This window comes from Hippopotamus amphibius, chromosome 17 (genome assembly GCF_030028045.1).
Source record: "Hippopotamus amphibius kiboko isolate mHipAmp2 chromosome 17, mHipAmp2.hap2, whole genome shotgun sequence".
NCBI classification, from domain to species: domain Eukaryota; kingdom Metazoa; phylum Chordata; class Mammalia; order Artiodactyla; family Hippopotamidae; genus Hippopotamus; species Hippopotamus amphibius.
Window position 1 is genome coordinate 63395889 of NC_080202.1, and position 18066 is coordinate 63413954.

The window sequence follows — 18066 nt, forward strand, 5'->3', positions numbered from 1 at the left end:
GCACATCCAGCGTCCCTTCACCCAATGCTGTGCTGAAGGTACAGACACACTTTGCACACCTCAGGCGGACAGCCACTCATATAAATATTGTGAAAGGGATTTTTAAGTTTTTTTGTTAAAAATAGCAAAGCCTTCATCGCAGATCAAAAGTCACATATTTGGAGATACTGTCAAAATCTTAAATACTTTCAGATCTTTAGAAATGGAAACTTAATGAGAGATACCCTAGGCAGAATATGAATGAATGCCTTTTCTCTTCCTCCCACTTCTCTTAACATCCTTTCCCAGGATTCCGTTCCAGCGGATAAAATTATCACCAGAAGCAAAACCTGACACTCATGCAGAAAGATATGCGCACCCCCATGCTCACAGCAGCACTATTCACAACTGCCGAGATACGGGAGCAGCTCAAGTGCTGTCGACACACAAATGGACAAAGAAGACGTGGTGCACGTGCACAGTGGGACACTACGCAGCCGTAGGGAGAACGCAATGCTGTCACCTGCGGCACTGTGACTCGACTCAGAATGTCATGCTTAGTGAAGTCATTCAGGTAGAGAAAGACAAATGCTGTGTGATATCACTTATATGTGGAATCTAAAACAAAATACAAATGAATAATATATGCAAAAAGAAGCAGACTCACAGATACAGAGAACAAACTAGCGGGTAACAGCGGGGCGAGGAAAGGGGGAGGGGCACGTCAGGGGCACGGGATTAAGAGACGCCCAGTGCCAAGCGACCAGGATACACTGTGCAGCACAGGGCGTCAGAGCCTTTATCTTGTAATAACATTTAAAGGCGTAGAATCTGTAAAACACTACATCACTATGCCGTACTCCCGAAACCAACATAAAACTGTAAGTCAACTATACATCAATTGAAAAAAAAGCAAAACCTGAGGTAAAACATCTCTCAAGAATTACAACAAATAAGGCAAATGCTTGACGAGCCTCGATCCTGTTAATTTTCTCTTCAAGGTTAATGTTGTAGTACTATTTTATGAAAAAGGTCATTTGGGGACAGCTCTATGTAATCCGTTTTACATGGTTTGAGACAAAATGATTTCTACTCCAGAGAAAGTACTAACACAAGAAGATTTTGGTTATTTAGCACTGCAGTATTTGAATAGCAGAGATTAAATTTTTGTCAACATAAAAACTACCCGATCAGTAATTTGTTTGATCCCCAAATAATTTCACAAACCTTATAACAGTGCGTGAGTTCTAAGGACCTCTGGAGTCCAGCCTGATTTCTAACACATTACATTTCACTCTAATAATCGCTTCGTTTTTAGAAAAGTTAAAGTCAAAATAATACCTACTATACCTCCATTTTAAGAAAATATCTGGTAAAAATGTTATGTTCTGTGAGCGTGTTTCGAGGATATTAACTACATTACACACTGTCTTCTTCATTGAGAACCCCTAGTAAGTTTTCCCCTGAGGACTGCAATTCCAGGAATTTGAAAGAATGGCTTTTAAAATTATATTGCATCGACTCTCTTTTTTTGCATCAAGCCTTGTTCTAATTGTGATGCTTTCTCTACATTTGTTCCTGAAAAATGTAGAGTCCAATTCAGGTCCTTCTCGAGGAGGAATACACACCCTCCTGGCACTCACTGTTCTTTCACAAACTGTACCTGTAGCTTCATGGTTTTTTCTTTTACTTTCCTCTAAATTTGATTCCTTACTCTAAAAAACCCTTACATTAAAAAAGTCATCTTTGAGCTCTAATATTTTCTCCCCGAAAGATATGAAAAAGTAAAAATGAAAAAAAAAAACCACCCTCAGTGTAAGTTAAAGCCAGAAAATGCCAGAACTTCAAAAGAACTCTGAGTAAAAACAAAAAAAAAATGCCGTCAAGATTCACCAATGGATGATAAAAGTAGTAGATGAAGGTCTGAGGAGATATAGGGTACTTAGTCTCAGAGTATTCCCTGACGATATCTTAGATGTTACAAAGGGAAAAAACAACTTTACAACAGAGAAACCTCGTGGATACCACCTAACCACGCGATCAACATCAATGTCACCACTAACACGGTATCCCAGTGTCAGGTACCCCTGGATACTATGCCCTGGAGAGGGGCAAAACACCACTCCCATAGTGTTCTCGCCAAAAATGCAGAACCTCAATCTAATAATGAAAAACGTTACACAAATCCAAAGTGAGAAACATGATGCAAAACCAGTACTATTCAAAAGTGTCAAGGCCATGAGAAACGAGGAAAGGCGGAGGAAGTGTCACAGATTGGAGGAGACAGCTAAGCGCAATGTGAGACCCTCGACGGAATCCTGGACAAGAGAAAAGAGCATTAGTGGGAACACTGGTGAAATCCAGAGAAGGTCTGGAGCTGCTCACCGTGTAAAGGTAGCGTATCTCACCAGCATTAATCTCCGGACTCAGCGACCACACTCCGGGTACGTAAGACGCTGAGGAGCGGCGGACGCTCGGTGAAGAATGTGCGGGAATCTCTGCTCAATTTTTGCAGCTTCTCGGTAAGTGTAAATAAAAAGTGTAAAAAGCTTTACAAAGTCATCTTCCATCTTTTTATAAGTAGAGTTTTCGTAATTACTGTTTGACATTCCCCCCGTTGGTCCTAAGCTCTTCGCTTGCCAATCTTCATCCCAATGGACTGCCTCAGAAAACTGTATCTAGTGTCAATTCAAATACTGTATTTCGAAGACCATCTGCTCCACAAAACAGCCTCTGATTACCCAGACCTCAGGTGTCCAGCGCTGTACCCTCACCTGGAGTTGTATTACGCATAGTTTTTACGTCTTTTATGCTTGTATTTCTCACTATCGCCACTATAATAAAAGCTTCCAGAAAGCAGGGGCTGATGTACATTCATTTTTCTGATCAGCACTGAGCTGAGTATATGATAAATGCTTACTAAATACACGTTGACTCGTTCGCCCACAAATTAAGGAAACTAAAGATTTGGAAGTTCAATCACCCATTTATTCCTTCTCTGTGCTAGCAGACACCAAACACAGGACTAACCGGACCATTCGTTATGAGCCAAGGATGGCAGTCCTGGTACTTTCTTGTTCAGGAAGTCTCCAAACTGTACTTCCTTCAGTTGCATAAGGCGACCTGGGTTGCATAAGCACCATAATGCATACCGGAACTGCAGTAATTAGCGGGAACATAGGCCTAAACTATAAACCTTTAAGATCTTATTTAAAAATCTGTTAAAATTCCTCATCTGATAATAATATGAAATGTGTAATAATAAAGCAACTGTCACAAATAAGATTCAAAGGCACCGACGTTTTAGGAGATGTTTTCCATGACCAGGGGCGCTTCCTTAGAGCATTCCTGGGACGTCTAGTGAGCTGTGAAATTCATGCAGTGGGAACAAATGTCCGTTTTCTTTGCCAAGAAAATACCATAGATGAATATTAAAAACAGTTCTGTTCGCCAAAATTCACATCTGCACACACTTAAAAGTGTAGCGTTTCTTTTCTTCCAATAATAATTTGTAATACATTGTGAAAAATTTAAAAGATAGCATACAACACTCTCCACCTGGCTGGTTAACTAGTGTTTTATCCGTAAGTGCAATGATACAGCCTAGGCTGTTACTGAAATTGACTGGTGCACTCTGTGGATATACGCACGCGTATTAACAACTTTTTTGGACATATATCTCGGTGCTCTCTCTCTCCCCCACTCCCTCCATATACATATATATATATATATATATATATACACACACATATATATACACACACACATATTCAGAATATAAAATTCAAAACATACCCTAATGTTGTAATTAATCAGCATTTTTAAAAAAAGAAATATTTTTAAGAGTATTATAATTTAAGACACAGGAGTTAGATTTTCCTACACAACTTGGGGATTCCAATACTTAAAAAAAAAAACTTCTCAGCTATTGAAGTGATATTGTTTTTCAAAAAGGACATTCATTCACTGAGAATGACATATTACAAACAATGGGTTTCTTTTCCCACCAGTTTTTTGTGTGTAGGAGAAATATATTTTGGGCTTGATTTCAATATTGTTGTTTTTGCAAAAACTTGATAGTTTTTTAAGTAGTAGAGGTTCTTAATCCAATGCACTATTTAGAATATGTGTATAAACTATTATTTTAAATCATTTTGATGTTTAAAAAGAATGATTAGTATGGAGAGTCAAGACCAAGAATAACTTGTATCTTAAAAAGAGATACTTAGAATTTCTATTACTTTGCCTATAACTTGTTTATGTACATTATTGTTATTTAAAAAATCATACATATGTCCTAGGACACAATAAAATAACCCGGGAAATTAGAAATGCTCCTGCCTCCACATCCCACACACGTCTTCTCTGACTGGTGTGATCTCACTGGATTCTTCATATGTTGGGTTTGTTTTAAGAAGTCATTTTCTAAAATTCATAAGTCTAGTAATAAAATATGCTAGTGTGAGACATAAAATATATTGACACATGTTGCTTCATTAAATTAAAATTAACCCCCCATAGGGAAAACTATCAAATAATAGATATTTATCTGATTATGTAGAAATTCCAAAGACTATTAAAAAAACCGACTGGAAGTAATAAGTGAGTTTAGAAAGGTCACAGGACAAACAGTAACTATAACAAACTCTATTATATTTCTGTATATCAGTAATGAACAATTGGGAATTAAAATTAAAAACAAGAAATGATGAGGCATAAATCTAACAAAATAAATGCAACATCTATATGCTGAGAACTATAAACACTAATGAAAAGATATTAAAGAAAACTAAATAAATGACAAGACAGTCTAAATTCATGGATTGGAATACGCAATATCATTAAGAATTCAATTTTTTCCAAATTGAGAAATAGATTTAACACAATGAAAAAAAAATCCCAGCAGGATTTTGTGTAGATTACGCTGATTCTAACAGCAAAGAAACTACCACAGGCAAAATAGTTTTGAAAAAGAACAAAGCTGGACAAATAGTACCTGTCTCTGAGACTGACTATAAAAGCTGCAATCATTAAGACCGTGTGGTACTGGAAAAGGAAAGACATATGTGCTAACAGGACAAAATCAGGGAGTCCAGCAGTGCTGCACACATGGACGGTCAACTGATTTTCCACAAATAGAGGAAAGATAGTCTCTACAACAAATAGTGCAAATACAATTGAATCTTAATCTACGTCATGCACCAGTCAAAAAAATTGACTCAAAATGGAGCACAGACATAAATATAAACCTTAAAACTACAAAACTTGTAAAAGAAAACAGGAGAAAACCCTTGTGACATTAGGTTAGGCAGAAATTTCTTAGATATGACACCAAAAGCACTATCTACAAAAGAACAAATTGATAAACTAGACTTCATAAATACTAAGAACCTCTGCTGTTTGAAAGATATCATTGAATGAAAAGAAGCCACTGACTATGAAAAGCGTTTTCAAATCATATATCTTACAAAGGACTTGTATCTTAAATACATAAAGAACTCTCAAAATTCAGTGATAAGAAAATAAACAACTGAATACAAAATTAGAAAAACATTTAAATAAACACTTTACCAAGGAAGATATTCAGATGACAAATGCACACGTGAAAAGATGCCCAACATTATGAGTTCTTAGGGAAACACACACGCAATGAGGTACACCTATCAGGATGGCTAAAGTGATAAGATGGACTCGAGCACATCAAGAGCTGGTGAGGCTGCAGAACAGCTGGAGCCGCGACTCACCGCTGACGGGGAGGCAGGATGACACGCCACCGTGGGGAGGCTGTGCGGCAGTTTCTCAGAGTCAAAAATGTGTGTACCCTGTAAGTCAGCAATCCCCTCCTTGCTATTTACCCAAGTGAAATAAAACACCCATGTTCACACAAAACCTCTACGTGAATGTTTAACAGCCCCAAGTTTCTCAACAGACGGGTACATCCATGTGATGCTGCTATCGAGACAAAAGAACAGGCCGCTGTGACACCACACGAGCGACCTCAGACACGTGATGCCAAAGGCGAGGACAGACCCAGAAGGCTCAAAAGCCAACATGCCACGTACACGACGCTCTGCAAGAGGCAGACCTGCAGCCGCAGGAACAGACGAGCGGCCACCAGGAGCTGGGGGGAGGGGGCCGGGGCGACGCCCTAGGTCTGGAGGAACGCATGAGCTGATGGACTGTCGTCTTGACTGTGGTGCAGGTTTGTCAAAACCTGTAGGATTACACAGAATCTGTATGTAAGTTATATCTTGATTAAAAATGTTTTAAAAGCAACGAACGAAGAGTCACAGGAGTGTCGGGAAGAGTAGGTTTCTCAGGAGCTGGCAGGAAGGGGGAGGCAGGGACAGGCCCACGTCTGAGTGAGGAGGACGGCCTTCCAGGAGAGCGACCTGGCCGCGCGGAGTCTGGGCGGGGCACACCTGCCCCCTGTTTACAGAGCGTGCCCTCTGGCCTGGGCACAACACAGATGTGTCTGCAGTGGGGAGACAGTTAAAGGGAGAAGACACCACTTCCCACTCGTTTTGAGGTTATTATGAAAACAGAAGAAACAGAACGAAAACAACAAGTGTCGGGGAGGACGTGGAGAAACTGGAAGCCTGTGCCAGGATGGTGGGCACGTGAAGTGGCACTGCAGCTCTGGAAGACAGCACGACAGCCTTCTCTAAAGAGGAACCATAGAATTACCATGTGATCCAGCAATTCCACGTCTCGACATACACCCAAAGTAGCTGAACGCGGGAACACAGACATCTGCACCCCCGCGTTCACCACAGCCAAGAGGTGGAAGCTACTCAAGTGTCCGTGAATGGGATGAATGGAGAGACAACATGGGGTCTACACGTACAGTGGAGTATTATTCAGCCTTAGAGAAAAAGAAATTCTGACGTACACTACAACGTGGATAAACCTGAAACACAATATGCGAAGTGACAAAAAGACAAACACTGTTTGATTCCACTCATGTCAGGTACCCAGAGTAGCAGATACACAGACAGAAGACAGAACAGTGGTCTCCAGAAGCTGGGGAGGGGCCACAGGGAGTCAGTGTTTAATGGGGACGGTGTAGGTTTGGCAAGAAGAAAGTTCTGGTGCTAACGGTTGCACAAAAGTTTAAATGTACTCAACGCCACTGAACTGTACACTAAAAAAATAAGGTAATTAAAGTCAGTGAGAAGGAAACAAGGGAAGACAGACAAGGAGAAGTGAGATTATATAAATCCCTGGTCAGAAAGCGAGGGCACTGTGACATCCTCGCTTCGCTGTGGGCAACGGAGCCCGGAAGTCTTTAAGCAGCGGTGGGAAACGCCATTCGCTCACAACCTACCTTGTCCTGAAGCTCCTGCCTGATGTTCCCCCCCCCACCCCCGACTTCCAGACACCTTCCTGCCTGCTTCTCAGGGCAGCCGTCCAGCAGACCCAGGCAGAGGCTCTGACTTCAGGCAAGTGGAATCACAGGTTCACTGTCCCCGCCCCATTTAAATAACTCACTGTATGTCTTCTTTGGAGAAATGTCTATTTAGGTCTTCCGCCCATTTGTGGATTGGGTTATTTGCTTTTTTGGCATTAAGCTGCATGAGCTGCTTGTATATTTTGGAGATTAATCCTTTGTCCGTTGTTTCGTTGGCAACTATTTTTTCCCATTCTGAGAGTTGCCTTCTTGTCTTGTTTATGGTTTCTTTTGCCATGCAAAAGCTTTTAAGTTTCATTAGGTCCCAGTTGTTTATTCTTGATTCTATTTCCATGATTCTAGGAGGTGGGTCAAAAAGATTCTTGCTTTGATGTATGTCATAGAGTGTTCTGCCTATGTTTTCCTCTAGGAGTTTTATAGTGTCTGGCCTTACATATAGGTCTTTAATCTATTTGGAGTTTACTTTTGTGTATGGTGTTAGGAAGTGTTCTACTTTCATTCTTTTACATGTACCCTAACCCAAAAGAAACATGTACCATAATGTTTATTGCAGCACTACTTACAATAGCCAGGACATGGAAGCAACCTAAATGCCCATCAACAAATGAATGGATACAGAAGATGTGGCATATATATACAATGGACTATTATTCAGCTATAAAAAGGAACGAGATGGAGCTATATGTCATGAGGTGGATAGACCTAGAGTCTGTCATACAGAGTGAAGTAAGTCAGAAAGAGAAAGACAAATATTGTATGCTTACTCATATATATGGAATCTAAAAATGGTACTGATGAACTCAGTGACAAGACAAGAATAAGGATGCAGATGCAGAGAATGGACTGGAGAACTTGAGGTTTGGGGGGTCAGGAGGTGAAGGGGAAGCTGAGACGAAGTGAGAGAGTGGCATAGACATATATATATACCACCAACTGTAAAATAGATAGCCAGTGGGAAGTTGCTGTATAACAAAGGGAGATCAACTCAATGATGGATGATGCCTTAGAGGACTGGGACGGGGAGGGTGGGGGGGGAGTCGAGGGAGGGAATATGGGGATATGTGTATAAATACAGATGATTGACCTTGGTGTACTTCAAAAACTGGTACAAGAGTGTAAAGCAATTATATTCCAAAAAAAAAAAAAGTCACTATATAGGATAGAGGAGGAAAAAATGATTTGGGAGGGAAGAAAGGAAATAAAGTAATAAAAATATTAAGGAAATAAAATGATTCACTTTTAAAAAATAAATAAATAAATAACTCCCTGAGGCGACAGGCCATTGTGACGTTGCCAGGGCCTGCTTCAACCCAGCAGTGAGATGTATCTTCTAGGAGGACCCCTGCCCCGCCTCTCAGGCCTACCTTCTTCTGCTTGAGGCCAGATGGTCCCGTGTCCCTCAGGGGCCGCACACGCCCAGCCTGCTCTTTGTCGGGGGTGCTGCCACGTCCTCCTTTCATCCCCGCCAGATGCAGGCGCTGCCTCTCCCTGAAGATGGGGAATCTGAGGGCCGAGAAGCCCACATTTCCTGTGGCCCCATGGAGACCCCAGAAGCTGAGATGAGAGCCCGGTGAGCAGCTGCAGGGCAGCCAGAGCTCCTGCTTTTCTTCAATGCTGACGAGGGCACAGCTGCCCTGCCCGGACAGAGAGGTGACGGGGGTCACGGGACAGGGACTCAGGCAGGGGTGGGCAGGGGCCACTGATGTCACAATTACGCTGCTCCGTCTCTGAGGTGACGCCAGGGCTGGGGACCAGCAAGTGCCTGTCTTTGTGACTCTGGTCTCCCAGGGGCAGAAAATGGGAAGGAGGTTGAAGATGCCCAAGGGCTTAGGGGCAGGGCAGGAAGTCACGAGATGGTGACGTTGGTACATCACTGTTCAGCTTACCAAGTGGTTACAATATAGAACATGCAGAAAAAAAGTGACAAATATAATTTAAAATTACGTATAAACCCATCCCACAAAGAAATGAACTAGCCTATGTCCATTTTCCCCCTAAATGTAAGCATATCCATGGCTTACTTTTTCTCAGTCTCACATCCCATATCGAATCCCTCAGAAAGTCGTGTTGGCTCCAACTTTAAACACATCCAGAACCTGACCACCTCCGCTGGTGCCACTCAGGTCTAAGTCTCCACCTCTCGACAGGGTCGCAGCAGCGCCCTTCCCACGGGTCTCCCATCTGCGCTCTCACAGAACTAGAACAAGCTTCTCCAGCCTACGTCAGACCACGTGGGGGTCCCGGCTGCAGCACTCAACGCTCTTCCACTCCTGGGGCTGAAGTCCTGGCAAGGGCCTCACAGGGCCTGTGCGATCAGGACCCCGGGGCCCCCAGGCTTCACCTCCCGTGTCCCCCCCTCGTCTGCTCCGCTGCCCCGCGCTGGCCTCCCCGCCGCTCCAGTCCCGCCCCTGCTGCTGTGCCGTCGCGCCGGCTGTTCACACGGTCAACACACTCCTTCCACCAGTGCCCGCGAGGCTGACTCGGCTCCTGCACTGGCCTTATCAGTGAGGCCACACTGACCACACGGTTCCAATGGCCCCAACTCCGGAGCCCCAAAGTCTCCCTGAATCTTCTCCATCATTTCACTCAAAAGCACTTAGACACGTGAAAATGTCGCGAACGCTGCTCACATGGCAGGTTCTCGGCTTGAGGTCTGTCTCTCCTGTTGGAATGTGAGATCTGAGAAGCAGGAATACCTGGCTGTTTATCTGCTGCTGTATCAAGCGTCTGGGACCACGACACACAGAGTGGGTATCAAATGCTGAAAGCGTTACCCACGTGCCATTGCCAGATAATTCCCCGAAGCATCCATCCTTCTTTTTCTAAATAATAAACCCCCAACTTGTCATGTGCACGTGCTAACAAGTCCCGCTTCCACAGGCACAGCCCTAGGACTGAGATTTCTCCAGTGGAACGAGAGAAGGAATGACAGATGTGATTTGCCATAGCACCTCCTGAAAAGTACAGACTTGTCCTCATTTTCCTCCCCGCTCCTTGCTGGCTGAGAAGTGGTGACACCTGGAACCACTTAAGGCAGAGGTGGGAGCTCCACGTGGAAGATGCCAGAGCCATTCCACCAGCCAGCCTGGGCTCTTAAATGACCTAATGGGACAGAACCAGACTGTGATGAGAGAGCAGACTCGACTCCCACCCTCACTTGTCCATGGTTTTGGGTTCTTTTACACAGCAGCTCAGGCTCACTGTGAAGAACACGGAGAAAACTATAAACAATTTTTTGTTCTTGACTTATCAATATAGTGAATTATACTAATAGTGTTCCTAATATCAAACCATCTTTCCTGGAATAAAACTCATGTGGTCCCGGTATATGATATTTTAAATGCACTACTAGATTCTACTGTCTAATATTTTATTTGATTTTTTCACAATATCCATGAGTGAGACTGACTTGTGTTTAGAGGGATATCTTTCTTGGGTTTTAGTATCAATATTATGCTAACCAGGAAAGATTACTAAGTCAAAAGAAATTGATATTTTTATAGTTAATAGCATAGGTTACTGAAAGCTTTCAGGAAGGCTGTACCAATTTATAGTCACACTAACAGCATTTTAGAGTACTTATTCACTGAACTCTTGGTATTTGGTTTTATTAATTTAAAACAATACTTGGTATTATTTAAAATAATGTGTTTATTCATTCTACAAGGCCACCATCACCCTGATACCAAAACCAGGCAAAGATGTCACAAAAAAAGAAAATTACAGGCCAATATCACTGATGAATATAGATGCAAAAATCCTAAAAAAAATACTAGCTAACAGAATCCAACAGCACAGTAAAGAGATCATACACCATGATCAAATGGGGTTTATCCCTGGAATGCAAGTATTCTTCAGTATACGCAAATCAATCAATGTGATACACCATATTAACAAACTGAAGGATAAAAACCATATGATAATCTCAATAGATGCAGAAAAAGCTTTTGACAAAATCCAACATCCAATTATGATAAAAACTCCCCAGAAAGTGGGCACAGAAGGAGGTTACCTCAACATGATAAAAGCCATATATGAGAAACCAACAGCCAACATCATTCTAAATGGGGAAAAACTGAAAGAATTCCCTCTAAGAACAGGAAGAAGACAAAGGTGCCCACTCTCACCATTATTATTCAATATAGTTTTGGAAGCTTTAGCCACAGCAATCAGAGAAGAAAATGAAATAAAAGGAATCCAAATTGGAAAAGAAGAAGTAAAATTTCACTCTTTGCAGATGACATGATATTATACATAGAAAACCCTAAAGACTCTACCGGAAAACTGCTAGCAATAATTGAGGAATTTAGTAAAGCAGCAGGATACTAAATTAATGTGCAGAAATCTCTTGCATTCCTATACACTAACAACGAAAGAGCAGAAAGAGAAATTAAGGAAACTCTCCCATTTACCATTGCAACAAAAAGAATAAAATACCTAGGAATAAACCTGCCTAAGGAGGCAAAAGACCTGTATGCAGAAAACTGTAAGACACTGATGAAAAAAATCAAAGACAACACAAACAGATGGAGAGACATATCATGTTCTTGGATTGGAAGAATCAACATTGTGAAAATGACTATACTACCTAAAGCAATTTACAGATTCAATGCAATCCCTATCAAATTACCAATGGCATTTTTCACAGAACCAGAACAAGAAATTTTATGATTTGTATGGAAATTCAAAAGGCCCTGAATAGCCAAAGCAATCTTGAGAAGGAAAGATGGAGCTGGTGGAATCAGGCTCCCTCACTTCAAACTATACTACAAGGCTACAGTGATCAAGACAGTATGGTACTGGCACAAAAACAGAAATATAGATCAGTGGAACAGAATAGAGAGCCCAGAGATAAACCCATGCACATATGGGCACCTTATCTTTGACAAAGGAGCCAAGAATACACAATGGAGAAAAGATAGCCTCTTCAATAAGTGGTGCTGGGAACTTGGACAGCTACATGTAAAAGAATGAAATTAGAACACTTCCTAACACCATACAGAAAAATAAACTCAAAATGGATTAAAGACCTACATGTAAGGCCAGACACTATAAAATTCTTTTTTTTTTTTTCTTTAAAAGTATACATTTATTTTTTCCCTTTCAAAAATGGACAGAAAAAGAAAAGGAAAATGTAGAGCAGTTCAAAATAGAGTAACAAAAAGTCATGCTTCCAGAAATTGAGGCTTCTTGTTTTTCTTTTTTTTTTTTTTTAAGGTAGATTTTTTATTTTATTTTATTTATTTTATTTTTTATTTATATATATATATATATATTTTTAAAATTTTATTTATTTATTTATTATTTTTTGGGGGGTACACCAAGTTCAATCATCTGTTTTTATACATATATCCCCGTATTCCCTCCCTTCCTTGACTCCCCCCCCTCAAGTCCCCCCACCCTCCCCGCCCCAGTCTTCTAAGGCATCTTCCATCCTCGAGTTGGACTCCCTTTGTTATACAACAACTTCCCACTGACTATCTATTTTACAGTTGGTAGTATATATATGTCTGTGCTACTCTCTCGCTTTGTCTCAGCTTCCCCTTCACCCCCTGCCCCCTCCCAAACCTCGTATAAAATTCTTAGAGGAAAACATGGGCAGAACACTCTATGACATAAATCAAAGGAAGAATCTTTTTGACCCTCCACTTAGAATAATGGAAATAAAATCAAGAATAAACAAATGGGACCTAATGAAACTTAAAAGCTTTTGCACAGTGAAAGAAACCATAAACAAGATAAGAAGACAACCCTCAGAATGGGAGAAAATATTTGCCAATGAAGCAATGGACAAAGGATTAATCTCCAAAATATACAAGCAGCTCATGCAGCTTAATACCAAAAAAGCAAGTAACCCAATCCAAAAATGGGCAGAAGACCTAAATAGACATTTCTCCAAAGAAGACATGCAGATGGCTAACAAACACATGAGAAGATGCTCAACATCACTAATCATTAGAGAAATGCAAGTCAAAGCCACAATGAGGTATCACCTCACATCGGTCAGAATGGCCATCATCAAAAAACCTAGAAACAATAAATGCTAGAGAGACTGTGGAGAAAAGGGAACCCTTCTGCACTGTTGGTGGGAATGCAAACTGATGCAGCCACTATGGAGAACAGTATGGAGGTTCCTTAAAAAATTAAAAATAGAACTACCATATGATCCAGTAATCCCACTCCTAGGCATACACCCTGAGAAAACCATAATCCAAAAAGAAACATGCACTGCAATGTTCATTGCAGCACTATTTACAACAGCCAGGACATGGAAGTAACCTAAATGCCCATCAATAGATGAATGGATAAAGAAGATGTGACACATATATACAATGGAATACTACTCGGCCATAAAAGGGAATGAAATGGAGTTATTTGTAGTGAGCTGGATGGACCTAGAGTCTGTCATACAGAGTGAAGTAAGTCAGAAAGAGAAAAACAAATACCGTATGCTAACTCATATATATGGAATCTAAAGAAATGGTACTGATGAACCCAGTGACAGGGCAAGAATAAAGATGCAGATGTAGAGAATGGACTTGAGGACACAGGGTGGGGGGCGAAGGGGAAGCTGGGACGAAGTGAGAGAGCAGCATTGACATATACACACTACCAAATGTAAAATAGATAGGTAGTGGGAGGCTGGTGCATAACACAGGGAGATCAACTCCATGATGGGTGATGACTTCGAGGGCTGGGACAGGGAAGGTGGGAGGGAGTTGGGGATATATGTATAAATACAGCTGATTCACTGCTGTACAGCAAAAACTGGCACAACAGTGGAAAGCAATTATATTCCAATAAAGAGCTTAAAAAATAAATAAAATAATGTGTTTATTCCATATATGAGAAGTAGCATCTTTTCTCAGTTAGTATTTACCTGATTCCTTGTGAAGATGAAGAGGTTTATTTAAGCCAACTGTACTTTTCCTGGTCATGTACATTATTATTGTTTACTGCATCCAGTAATGTTCAATTCAATTAATTGACCACTTATAATCAATATTTAATCCTCACAATATTGAATCAGGAAACCCTGCCTCACATAGAATAATTGCTTCCTTTTCATCATGAACAATGGTTAGAACAAGACTTGACTCCCAGCCCAGAGCTCTTTCACTGTACTGTGCTCTCTGACTCCTCTGCAACCTCTGACATCCAATACCCAAAACCTAACGCCCATCAGGTTACCATCTGCCCTCCTTTCTTAGAAACTCTCTAAGCAAAATGAGGCAAGAGTGTGGATAGGGATGCTCTGTCTCTTTACTCCAACTTCCTTAAGTCTCCTAACAAATGGAAAGTACTTTTGTTGTAAGTGCATTGAATGCTACTGAAATGTTAGTCTGGTATGGAAAAAGACATCAGTAAAGGCTAGTTGGGGGATTAAAATAACTAGAGTCTAGTTGTCTAAACCTAAGTTCAGTATTACTGTCAAAAAGGCACTCATTTAAAATATATGTATTCAGCATTATAATCTTAATAATTAAGGATATATAAGAAGAAAAGATGCCTCCTTTCCATAAAAAGAACCTTCATAGTTAGGGTAATCATCTAACTTAGCACGCAAGCTGGACATATTTAAGAGTGAAAGAGGCTGGGGAAACTTTAAATCATACAGGATACTGGGACAACAGGTGTAAACAGGGGCTTTCCTGGACAAATTGGGACATATAGGCTCCTTATTTATGGTAAATTATCAAGATAATGCCACAACTATAGAAAAATGGTACCGATCAACTGGTTTGCAAGGCAGAAATAGAGACACAGATGTAGAGAACAAACATATGGACACCAAGTGGGGAAATTGGGGAGGGAGGGGGGGAATGAATTGGGAGATTGGGATACCAAATTGTACACTCTAAATATATGCTGTTTATTGTAATAAATACATAAATTAATTAATTTTAAAAAGATAGTGCCACAAATTATCTGTTGTTATTTATAATCACTTCATCATTGATGAAGATACTAATGAAATATATTTTTTCATTTTATTTTTTTCAGTGTTGTGATAAAAAGATGCACTATCCAGTAAGACTCCTATGTTTGGCCATGAAGCTGAAAGAATCAAAAGGATTGAACAATTATCATTACTAATTTTAAACACACACACACACACACACACACACACACAAAGAGAAACTCTGACAAGAACAATTACTAGTAAGGAGACTGAATCATTAATCAAAAAACTCCCAACAAACAAAAGTCCAGGACTAGATGGCTTGACTGGTGAATTCTACCAAACATTCAAAGAGATTTAATTCCTATCCTTCTCAAACTCTTTCAAACAACTGAAGAGAAAGGAATCCTTCCAAACTCACTTTACAAGGCCAGCATTAGTCTGATACCAAAACCAGACAAAGACACTATAAAAAAGAAAATTACAGGCCAATATCCCTGTACAATATCCCTGATGAACACAGATGCAAAAATCCTTAACAAAACATTATCAAACCAAATTCAACAATACATTAGAAGGATCATACACCATGATCAAGTAGGATTTATTGCAATGCAAGAATGTTTCATAATCCTAATGGTTCATAAGGCAGTGACACACCACTTTAACAAAATGAAAGATAAAAATCATTGATCATTTCAGTAGATGCAGAAAAAACATCTGACAAAATTCAACATCCATTTATAAAAGCTCTCAACAAAGAGGGAATGTACCTCAACATAATAAAGTCTATATATGACAAATCACAGCTAATATCACACACAACCATGGAAAGCTGAAAGCTCTTCCTCTAAGATCAGGAACAAGACAAGGACACCCAATCTGGTCACTTTTATTTAACATAGTATTGAAAGTCTTAGCCATAGCATTTAGACAAGAAAAAGAAATAAAATGTATCAAAACTGAAAAGGAAGAAAAACTTGTCACTATTTACAGATGACATAATACCATATACAGAAAATCTTAAAGACTCCATCCAAAAAATTGTTAGAACTAATAAATTAATTCAGTAAAGCTGCAGGATATAAAATTAATATACAGAAGTCGGTCCTGTTTCTATATACTAATAATTAACTAACAGAAAGAGAAATCAAGAAAACAATACCACTTACAATTGAATTAAAAAGAATAAAAACCTAGGAATAAATTTAATCAAGGAGATGAAAGACCTGTACACTGTAAACTAGAAAACACTGCGGAAGGAAATTGAAGAAAACATGAATAAATGGGAAGGGATTCCGTGTTCATGGATTAGAAGAAATAATATTATTAATATGTCCATACTACCCAAAGCAATCTACAGATTTAATGCAATCCCTACCAAAATTCCAATGACATTTTTCATAGAACTAGAACAAATAATTCTGTGTGGAAACACAAAAGATCCCGAGAGCCAAAGCAATCTTGAGAAAGAACACAGTTGGAGGTATCTTGCTCCCTAGTTTTCAAACCATATAACAAAGCTATAGAATTAAGAAACAGTAGAGTATTGGTATAAAAACAGACCTACAGATCAATGGAACAGAATAGAGAGTCCAGAAATAAAACCACACACACACAGTCAATTTATGATAAAGGAGGCAAGAATATACAATGAGGAAAGGACAATCTCTTTAGTAAATGGTGTTGAGAAAACTGGACAGCTACATGCAAAAAAAATGAAACTGGACCACTATCTGACACCACATGCAAAAATAAACTCAGAATGGATTAAAGACTTGAATATAAGCCTTGAAACCATGAAAATCCTGGAAGAAAACATCAGCAATAAACTCCTTGACATCAGCCTTAGCAATGTTTTTTTTGGGGGGGGGGGATCTGACTCCAAAGGCAAGGACAACAATAGCAAAAATAAACAGATGGGACTACATCAAACTAAAAAGCTCCTGCACAGCAAACTATCAACAAAATGAAAAGGCAACCTACCAGATGGGAGAAGATATTTGCAAATCGTATATCTGATAGGGGTTAAAAATCCAAAATACATATAAAGAACTCATACAACTCAACAATAAAAACCAAACTAATTAAAACATGGGCAGAGGATTTAAGTAGACATTTTTTCAAAGAAGACATACAAATGGCCAAGAGACACATGAAAAGATGCTCACAGTCATTCATCATTAGGGAAATGCAAATCAAAACCACAATAAGGTATCACCTCACACTGGTCACAGTGGCTATTATCAAAAAGATGAGAAATAACAAGTGCTGGCAAGGATGTGGAGAAAAGGATGCCTTTGCACACTGTGGGTGAGAATGTAAATTGGTGTGGTCACTGTGGAAAATAAGAAATTAAAGACAGAACTACCATATGATCCAGCAATTTCCTTCTGGGTATCTATTCGAAGAAAATGAAAACACTAATTCGAAAAGATACACACACCTCTATATTCATTGCAGCAGCACTTACAACAGCCAAGGAGAGGAAACCACCTAAGTAGCCATCGATGGATGGATGGATAAAGAAGACGTGGAATACTACTCAACCACAAAAAGAAAGAAATCTTGCCATGTGCACCAACACGGATAGACCTTGAGGGCTTTATGTTAAGTGAAATAAATCAGACACGGAAAGACAAATACTGCATGATTTCATTCATGTATGGAATCTAAAAAGCAAAACAAAACCCAGACCCATGGATACAGAGAATAGTTTTGGTGGCTGCCAGAGGGGAGGGGAGCTTGAGGGGCCAGACGAAATGGGTGAAGG

At 40.0% G+C, this 18066-nt stretch overlaps 1 protein-coding gene across 34 annotated transcripts in view; it reads right to left on the reverse strand.

Annotated features, from left to right (window-relative positions):
• The window catches only part of CEP112 (centrosomal protein 112), a 406171-nt gene that overhangs the window by 130421 nt on the left and 257684 nt on the right, over window positions 1–18066 (reverse strand). The window lies entirely within an intron of this gene.